Source organism: Scleropages formosus, chromosome 2, assembly GCF_900964775.1.
Source record: "Scleropages formosus chromosome 2, fSclFor1.1, whole genome shotgun sequence".
NCBI classification, from domain to species: domain Eukaryota; kingdom Metazoa; phylum Chordata; class Actinopteri; order Osteoglossiformes; family Osteoglossidae; genus Scleropages; species Scleropages formosus.
The window spans coordinates 16,018,803-16,028,735 of NC_041807.1; the positions used below are offsets into that span (position 1 = coordinate 16,018,803).

Consider the following 9,933-nt stretch of genomic DNA (forward strand, 5'->3'; position numbering starts at 1 on the left):
AATCAGCTGTGAGTGGTTATGTGTAAAGTGTCGGCGTGATCACTGTACCGGGTTACACCATGTGATGAGGTGTGTCAAGAGAGCACTGTGTGTGTGTGTGTGTGTGTGTGTGTGTTCAGGCGAGGCAGTCTCATAAGCTTCAAACCAAACCAGATGAGAATATTATCTATTACGAGACTGTTGCTCACAGTTAAATGAGCCATGAGACCACCAGTTTTTGCTAGCATCATCTTCGCCCTGTTCCAGATGATTCGTTGCTTCATTCGGACATTTTCAACATGGTTTCGAAGGGCTTACGGAGAAAACAACTGCATTTTAAAAGCGCAAAAACGAAATATCAGCTCATCTTGACTTCTTGATGAGGTTTTGTGGAAGAACCAAACCAAACCAAAATATAATTTTTATATATATTGATATTACATTGAGGGGGCATGGTGGCGCAGCGGGTTTGACTGGGTCCTGCTCCCCGGTGGGTCTGGGGTTCAAGTCCTGCTTGGGGTGCCCTGCAATGGACTGGCGTCCCGTCCTGGGTGTGTCCCCTCCCCCTTCAGCCTTACGCCCTGAGTTGCCGGGTAGGCTCCAGTTCCCCGTGACCCTGTATGGGACAGGAGGTTTCAGACAATGTGTGTGTGTGTGTGTGTGTGTGTGTGTGTGTGTGTGTGTGTGTGTGTGTGTGATATTACATTATAATATTAATTATGTATATTTAAAATGTATATATATTTACTGTAAAGCGGATGTAGATTTTTAACATTTGTGCATTATTTCACATTTTTAGCAATACTGTGATTTTGTGCCGCTATTAAACGTTATTTACAAAACTCAATGTATTTGATTATAGATCATTTGAACCCAGATGCATGCTGTTAATGATATTTTTAATAAAAATATATGTCCTAAAATGATGTCTTTTCTCTATAATATCCGAAGGGTAATAACACAAACACGTTGTCTTTCAAAGGACTATTGCAGACTGGTCGCTTGCTCAAGGCCAAGCAACTGGAATGACCATAAATGCCATTTGTGACCGGTTCACGACACTCCCCCAGGCAGTGTGAGCCCAGGAGGCCACCGATGCGGTCGGTTGACGCGTGACCCGGAGAAGACCAGCGTTCTGGGCCCTTGAGAAAAAATGCCACCTCACCACCTTGAGAAAATTCCAGAAGCCTTGACTTGGCACAACCTACTTCAATGGTATGCAGATGTCTATCAGCGTAATCACCGCTGAAACACCACACTGGGCCCCATCCAAACCAACTGTGTAAACAGATGCTGTGTGTAAAAGGATTAATGCAAGACCAACCTAAACAACTTCTTGCATCAACATGTATGAGGTAGGATTATGTGGAGTAAAACTCGGAGCAAGAACACTTTGTCACACGCCCCTCCACACACACACACACACACAGGACTCCTTTACCAAGAGCAGGTACAATGCAGGTTAGTGCTTTTCATTCGGCGCTCTTATAAAAACATTAAAAAGTTTACCGTTACACCCAACGGTAAACGCTTACTGACGAACTGCACCTCTGGATGCTTCCGGAAAGTCCCAGGTTGATGCCAGGTAAAACCGAGGTGACCGCTACTGTCATGCCATTGATCTACCGCGGTAACAAGGCCCCTAGCAACGGGGTGTCCGACAAACGACCTGAGAGCTGCACGCAGACTGCTATTTCACCTAATGTGACCTGCAAGAACATTTGTGAAATTATTAATATACAGTACACCTACCATAGATACCAGAAATTCTACAGAGAAACATGATAATAGTCAGACACACACACACTTCCAGAACCACTTGTCCCATACAGGGTCACAGAGCCTACCCGGTAACACAGGGCATAAGGGGAGGGGACACACCCAGGACGGGACATCAGTCCATCGCAAGGCACCCCAAGCGGGACTCGAACCCCAGACCCACCGGAGAACAGGACTGTGGTCCAACCCACTGCGCCACCGCACCCCCCCAATAAAATACAATAACAGCTTTTTCCATTTAGACATTTAAGATTCAGTAGTCACTTACTGTGATTTTTACACTTGTGGCCCTTGGAGCAGTTCACAATAATGATTGCAGACCTTGGCCAGAAAAGGTTGGACGCTCCCGCCCTAGTGGCTGCGGCAGTGGGAACGAGCACCGGGGACGCTGGAGAGCCGCTCGCCTCGGCCTGGATGACAGCTGGGGTCACAGTCTGCCTGCTGGAGACAGAGATCCCTCGACAGGCCCCGACAGCCTAAACATCGGGCCCTTTAGCCCAGTGGTGGTAACTGCCACTATGCAGAAGCTGAAGACCAATGCGACGTCGTGATTAAATCTGCACGATGGCGCATCGGGCCTTTCGATAGTGCTGCGGATGGAGTGACGTCCATGTGTGAGTCATCAGGAAGAGGAGACAGCGGCCCCTGCGTCACGTCGCCTCGATCGTCCTCAATAAGCGGGCTAACTGCGGCTCTCCGTATGACAACGTCGAAAACATCCCACTAAGCGAACGTGACAGATCGGCGCTGCCCAGGATGGGTTTGAGACGAGCGGGGCGCGCCGTCTGCGGAGGCGTCGGCCTGCCCGCATTCCCTTACAGAATATCTAGGGGCAAAAGCGCTCCATGGGCGCGTGATCACAGTCGAGGACTTATTAGGTCAGGAGATGATGACAGTTGTGTCTTATGTAAACCCAGGACCACCGGCGTGCCGGGATGAGTCAAAGGAAAGCTCGCATGGTTAGAACAACTTCTCGGCTCTTCCGGCCAAGGTGGCGACTTGAAACCAAGGCCGGAGCTTTCATCTATCTTATGAGATGAGGTTGCCGCGGTATCCTCGCCGATGCTTCATCAACGGCACGGGCGCAGATGCAGGAACACATGCTGTGGAGGTTGATGGAGCGTGCGCCCTATCTCGCGGCGACGTTGCCTCCGGCCACAATAGAAAGGCTGTCGGTGGGAGAAATCCGAATTGCATCTATAAACTCGTTAACGGCGCCGAGTCACTCGGGGTGACAAGGAAATAAGACATTATTTCATAGCCAAAGCAATGAAACAAATGTTCAAGCGGCACGAAGGCACAACAAGTATTCGTCAAAACGATCTTGAGTTAAAAACAGACTCCAGTTAAGCCTCAAGCAAAGGAACGATACATTTACATCGATCTCTCCTCGTCTCTTAAAGCATTACTGCGCTGTCCTGCTGTCACACAACAGACAGACGAAACAGGTAAAAGTCTAGTGAAGAGGCATCAAGGGTTTGTTCCACCGTAAATGTTATATAGTAAGTGGTGACCGTGTGCCGACGGCTCGCGACACCTCAGCAGTGGCACCTGGTGGCTGGTCTTAGAATTTACTGACTGTTTCTTGTAAGACATGAAGAGGAGGAGGAGGAGGAGCAAAAAACATCCAGAATACAACAGACGATGGCTTCTGCAGTGGCGTCAGAAAGACAAGATTTACCTAATTCCCTTCGGACGATTAAGCGGTTAATGACTCTGCGGCTGTGGTACCGACAAACAACCGTTAGGCGTCGACTCCCGTTCCTTCCGGCCCTGCAGGGGTTGCTCATCGTACGATTTGACGATCGAGTCTTTATTCAGTCTCAACGCTTGTTTCGCTCTCCAAGAGACCACTGTGTTCAACTCGGAGGAAAGGAAAGTTCCGGGTGGTTTGCAAGGGGAAAAATACCTGCTGTTGAGGGGGCCAGTGAAAGTGAACATTCCCCAAACGCGCGCCTTCAGACGGGCATTAAACGCAGAGACTGTGACAAGCTACTCGAAACCCGTCTGGACCCACAGACGAACTTCTGTGGGGGTTCAAATCGTTAACGTTTGCTGGGCGTGGGTGCCCGGGGGGGGGGGGGGGGCTTGCGCTTGGCTGTGGGTGTTGGGCTCCTTCCAGTTTATTTACAAAGCCTAGTTTTTAAAAACGCACACTGGTTACATCTGTGCCGACGCCCCCAGTCAGGCTGCGAAAAACACGGGTTGGGATGGGGGAGGTGTGTTTCGCATACTTCCAGCAAGGGGTCCGGAAAGCCATAAACGATTGCCCTCGGCGGTGGACACCAGGAACGCTACGGCAAAGCCCCCCCCGCCCCACCCCACCCGACGATGGCATGTGTGGTTCCAGCACCTTTGGAACTCACATACAATCAGTCCAATAGAGTACCTGTCACCTTTTACTTCAATTCCCTATGAATGTGTGCGTGGGGGGAGGGGTGAGCGGCGAGAGCTTTATTGACGGTTTTCCAAGAAATATACACGAGTTCTGGTTTACAGCCACTGAGGAACATGGAGAGCTTTGCCGCACCGGTAACGTCATCTGTTGTTGGGGGCGCTCCGAGCAGTTTGCCCACAGTTAAGGTGCCCCTGGCAAAGACCCGGGCGCAGCGTTACACCGCACCTCGCCTGCCAGTGCTCTTCCCTCCCATCGCAGGTCTTCGGAGCGCCACCAGCCGGAGCCCAGAGCTGCCAGCATCCACTGGTCTGCAGGCTCACTGACCACGAGGCGACCTACGTGTCTACATTTCTCCATTTACACTCATTCATTTCGCAGACACTTTTCTCCGACAGCGACTTGCAAAAAGAGCTACTAACTCGTTTACCCATGTGTACAGCTGGGTAGTTTTACTGTATCAATTCAGGGTAAGTACTTTGCTCGAAGCCACCGAAACAAGGGGTGGGATTTCAACCGGGGACCTTAGAATCCAAAGGCAGCGGCCGTAACCACTACGCCACCCGCTGCCCTGGAACGAAATAGCACATATTGCTTTTTTACGTAATAATTTTGGCCCGCAAAACCCAAAATCCCAAATCCGTTTCTCACGCGGGAAGCGGGCGAGCGCATCGCCGCAGCTCTTCCCCAGCGTGGAGGGGGGGGAGGCGAGCGCGTCCGCGTCTGCCTTCGCTTACTGGGCCCGGTCCGCTGCTACCAGGGGATAAAAGCCTGCCAAAAGTTTGGCCCGAGTGCCTTAAATATGATTAATTCCCGCAAGCACAAACAGAGCTCTGTGCACACTGGCGAGCTTTGACTTATTAAATCAAGAGCGGTACACATACACACTGGCATCAGCCTTCTGTTCGTCCCCAACAGGACCGCACTCCACACAGGGACCAATGTATGGCTTTATTTATGTTTCGCACCGCGCTGATTTATTTAATCCTGCTCCGATTCCCCCACCGCTGCGCCCCAAATCCAAACACCGCGGCGCAAGAATGTGGATCTCGCACACCCCTCCAGCGTCCCGTCTTTTGGCCTTATAAGAACGCGCCGACGTCGGGACGGCCTGTCGACCGGAGCGCGCGCGCGCCTGTTTGCGGGCCGCGAAAGCCGTCGAGTCTGGGCCAGGCGCTCAAAATCTGGCACGCGGCCGCGACCCGTGCTTCTGCAGCAGATTTGCGAAATATTAATAACACATGAAGTTAAAACGCAACAGACGTCCTGAAAGGGTTTTAAAAGAAAGAACAAGCAGACTGAAATCAATACTCTTTAATAACTGTCCTTACACCCCAAGCAGTTCGGGACATAAAAAAATCTTAAGCGACTCTTACCGAGAATAAGGACACTCCTAGAAAGCAGGCCATCCTCAGCATTAGAGAACTCACCAAACACCTGACCTGGGACAGCTGGCACCCATCTTACCATGGTAAGCTACACAGAACACTCGAAAGGTGTAAAAACAGCACTTGCCCACATTTTTTCCAACGTTTCCCAGGAATGAACAGCGTATAAAATGTCCAACCATGAGCGCGGAGACAACGAGCGATTATCCCGTCCTGCAATGTCACGAAGCCTCCTAACCGGCCGGTTTGACGAATCTCGTCCTTTGTCTCATCGCGTGTCTTAGCGCTCACCGTTCTCCGCCCACAGACTGCCCTTGTTGCGTGAAATTGAGTCGTATGTTCCCTTTTTATCCGCATGTTTTATTAATGCCTGCGAATTCAATTCAAATTCCATACATGCCGAAGGAGGCCTGAGGCTGAATCGCATTTGCGTGAAATTTTCGTACCGTAATAAATACGTCCGCAACTGCGAGCGCGGTCCCACGTACGCTTTATTTTACCGTCTCCAGAGGACCCAGCACCCACCGCGGTAAAATTTTGTCAGCGGTCGCGGCGAACACCTATTATCGCTTCAGTTTAACCCTTTACAATACAAATGTGCACTTCAACAATGCGGAGAAACATTTCAACTCTGCTCAGCCATCTCACCAAGAACTACCATTCGGCGGATGCTGGACACAGGGTGTAAAAAAAAAAAAAAGCAAAACGACCTCCAGCTTCGTCTTTACATGGACAACTTGGGAAAAACCTGAACGTGCCAGTATATGACACAAACCATGTATTAACAGCTTTGTGAAGTTGCAACGGAGATGGTCTCATGCCATTAAGTATGACGCAATCTTCATCTGGGCTATGTCTCCAGAAGGATTGTCTCCAGAAGGATTACCTGGGTCCGCTTCCCACCGCAGCAGGAGCGGCCTGAGGCTGCGCTAATGGCTTATATATAAACCTCGGAGGTACGAATGATACATTCCTCCCAATTTGGCCCTGCGCCACCTGCCTCATTATGCGGACAGAGAGGTCACGCGACGTCCCTCGGGTTTGTTTTCGGCGCTTTTCCTTTGACCGGCCCTGGAAACAATGCTGACTGGAGAGAACAAACTTTAAATTAAGAGCTACGATGAAGGTGGGGGGGGGGGGGGGTGTCATATTCGGCTTAATATAGTAAACGTGACTCTACGCTGGAGATGTAAGAGAAAGGACTTAAAATGAAAAAACGCCCATCGAACGATTCCTGGAGAGAACTTCTGGGACAGCGGTACATGACATATCGAAATGCAAGGAGAGGGGGTGTCGCTCATGAATACAGGCAGTAGAAAATGGGCGGAGACAAGAGCAGATCCACACATGCAGCCACTAGGTGCCACTGCTACCTCTGGTACCGCGAGGGGGAGCGGCGTGTGTCCCGCTCCTCGGCACGAGTTCCACGCTGCTCCTCGAAGCCTTGACACCGTCAAGGTCCGCCTGAGACGTTGACAGCAGACGGTTTGGAGAAAATGGTTAAAGCGTAACAGCTGGGGAAACTATGGCAGGATGTTATCGCAAGTTGGGAAAGGGATCATATCGAGAGAAAAGATTCATGACAGTTTCTTTGTGTGCAAGTGGGACAAGATGCTGTTGGACAAAAGGAAGACCGATCACTTTATTACACACACACACACACACACACACACACACACACACACACACACACACACACAGACAGAGAGTGTATACCAGGTGAGAGGTGTCACTCGAAAGCCATGAGGAGGGAGATGAGAGGACGGTGATGAACGAAATGTGAGTGATGACTGAAAAGAGTGACCACTGATGACTCCAAAATGAGGCAGATGACGACTCAAAAAAGAGTAACTTTGAGAGGATGGCGATCACTCTGGCAGGTTTCCAGTGGAAGCAGCAGCTCCTTGTCCCAGCTGCGGTCGCAGTGACACAATCCCCCCCCCCCTCCTCCTTCCCCCTCCTGCTCGCGCGCTGACGCTGCCAAGGCGCTGCTGGGGGGACACGCTGTGGGAGAGCAGTTTGGCAAACACACACACACACACACACACACACGGCTCGGCCACAGATCACACTCCGTCTGCAGAAAACAACAAGGGGACACGACGGCCGTAGCGGCGGATTCGAGGACGGAGGCGTCGCGCGCACGGCACGCACCGTCAGTTGTCACCTAAGACTAAGTGACAGGCAACAGCTGAGCGCGCGGAGCACATACGTGGACAGAGAGAGAGAGAGAGAGAGAGAGAGAGAGAGAGAGCGCAACTCGTGGTCACGGCAGGTCCGAACCCCCTCCCACCCCCAGCGCTTTACACGGTACGGTCATAGTGCCGAAACGCAGAGAACAGAACGCGCTCTCTTACCGTGGTAAACTTGGTGGTACGAGCGGACGAAGCACAGTAACCGAGAACAGTGACTGACGGACGCCGGACGGACGGAGATGATCGGGACGCGGAGCTGCAATAATTAAACCCCGACGCGCGAAACTTTAACTTCATCCGAAACTCTGAGTCGTCCCACGGACGGGACGTTAAATCGGCGCGCCGTCACACCCCACACACACCCCACACACACTTCACACACTCGTGACTCGACCACTCCCGGAGGTCAGAAGTTGAAGGTGTTCTTTAAAAACTTTTCTCTCCCCCCCCCCCCGCTTTAAGCTCTACTAGACTAGTAGTTCCTGCCTCGTCTCTGAACTTTGGAGGATCGTCGTGTCGGCGCCCCCCCCCTCCAACCCCCCGGGCCGGTGGTATCACCGTGTCACACCGAATCTGCACGAGACGGGTATCAGTTCCACACACAGTAAAACCCAGCACGCGCTGCGCCCTGACTGACAGCATCCCGGACCCGGGGCGGGGAAGGAAGGGACAGCAGCGGCCGTGCCGTGGAGCGCCGTGGAGCGCCGCCGTGGAGCGCGTGGAGTGCCGCGAGCGTTGCCTGTAGCGGAGCGCGACAAGTGCGACACACTCACCGAAGTGTCCGGGTGCGTTGGCGCAGGACTCCGGCGGACGATCCTCCTCGGCGACACTCCGCTCGCACGCGATCACATTGGTCCCGGGTCCGATCGCGGTCCCCCACGGCGCGGCGCGTCACAAGGAGCGGAGCGCAGCCGGCGAACGCATGATGATGATATCGTGTGCAGGAGCTTCAGTAAAAACGCATGAATTATAAGTCGCGCGAAGCGGTGCGCGAGGCGGACACGGACGAGTGTGTGCCGTCAGTGAGCTGCGGACGTCCCGCGCGCTGCGATGGCATTAACTCCGGCGGCCGAGCGCCGGTGTGCGCGAGCGCCCCCCAGCGGGCACCGACACGCTCACACTCAGCCCGGGCAGCGTGGAAAACACGGACAGAGCGCGCGCGGGTCGGTGATCTAGCGCAGAACGAAGGGGTAAACTGAAGGAGGATGGGCCAATCTAAGGAGAACATGGTAGCCTAACGGGGGACGGGATAGACTAACAGATATTAGCATGGCGATGTAATGGAGAACATGATAATCCAGTGGAAAACGTGGTAAACCGATGGGAAAAGGTGATCCAGCAGAGAATGGGCAACCTAATAGAGAATGAGGCGAACCAATGGAGATGGGGTAATGATCTCATGCAGAACACAGTAATCCATATGAGACTGGCAGTTGAAGAACATGGGGTTATCTAACAGAAGGGTGCAATCAAATGAAAGCCAGGCCAGTCAATTGCAGAGCGGGGTATTATAAGAGGGAGTGGGGTAATGTGATCGGAAACAAGGTAATCTCACGGGAAACCGGTTAAAGCGACCTGGTGGAGAAGACCACCTTTGAAAACCGATTTTTGCAGTTTCAGTCTGCTTTTGCGCTCTCCAGGGTCGCTGGCCTCCTCTTTCCTGTCCTGCTGTGCCCCCTCACATCACCTCCGTCAGGCTGAGCACAGGTGGGAACTCGATCGGCTGCAGTTGTTCGCCGCGCTCATTTGAAAGGTCCCGACCCTGGGGCTGGACTGACACTGTAACACTAATCCTATTTACAGTGTAGAATGAAAGGTAAACCGGTACGCACACATCTGGAAAGCATTTTGCTGTGCCAGGGAAAGGATGTGGGACATTGTTGGTGTTTCGATATCTTATGGTGTATTTAAAATAAATTCAGCTCCTGCGAAACGGTGTCAGTATACCGCAGTACACTATAACAGTACATACCACAAAATTCTCATTCTTTACATTTGTCAGCAAGGAGGGTGTGGTGGCACAGCGGATTTGACTGGGTCCTGCACTCAGGTGGGTCTGGGGTTCGAGTCCTGCTCGGGTTGCCTTGCAACAGACTGGCATCCTGTCCTGGGTGTGTCCTCTCCCCCTCCGGCCTTGCGCCCTGTGTTGCCGGGTTAGGTCCTGGCTTGCCCCGACCCCACTTGGGACAAGCTGTTT

The 9,933-nt window shown here is 52.4% G+C and overlaps 1 protein-coding gene across 1 annotated transcript in view; it reads right to left on the reverse strand.

The window, feature by feature from the left end:
* prickle1a (prickle homolog 1a) overlaps positions 1–8,908 on the reverse strand; it is a 31,141-nt gene extending 22,233 nt beyond the window's left edge. The window contains exon 1 of the mRNA XM_018747047.2: positions 8,510–8,908. The gene's annotated coding sequence lies outside the window, so the exon portion shown is untranslated. The remainder of the gene's footprint in view (positions 1–8,509) is intronic.
* Between the last annotated feature and the right edge of the window lie 1,025 nt (positions 8,909–9,933).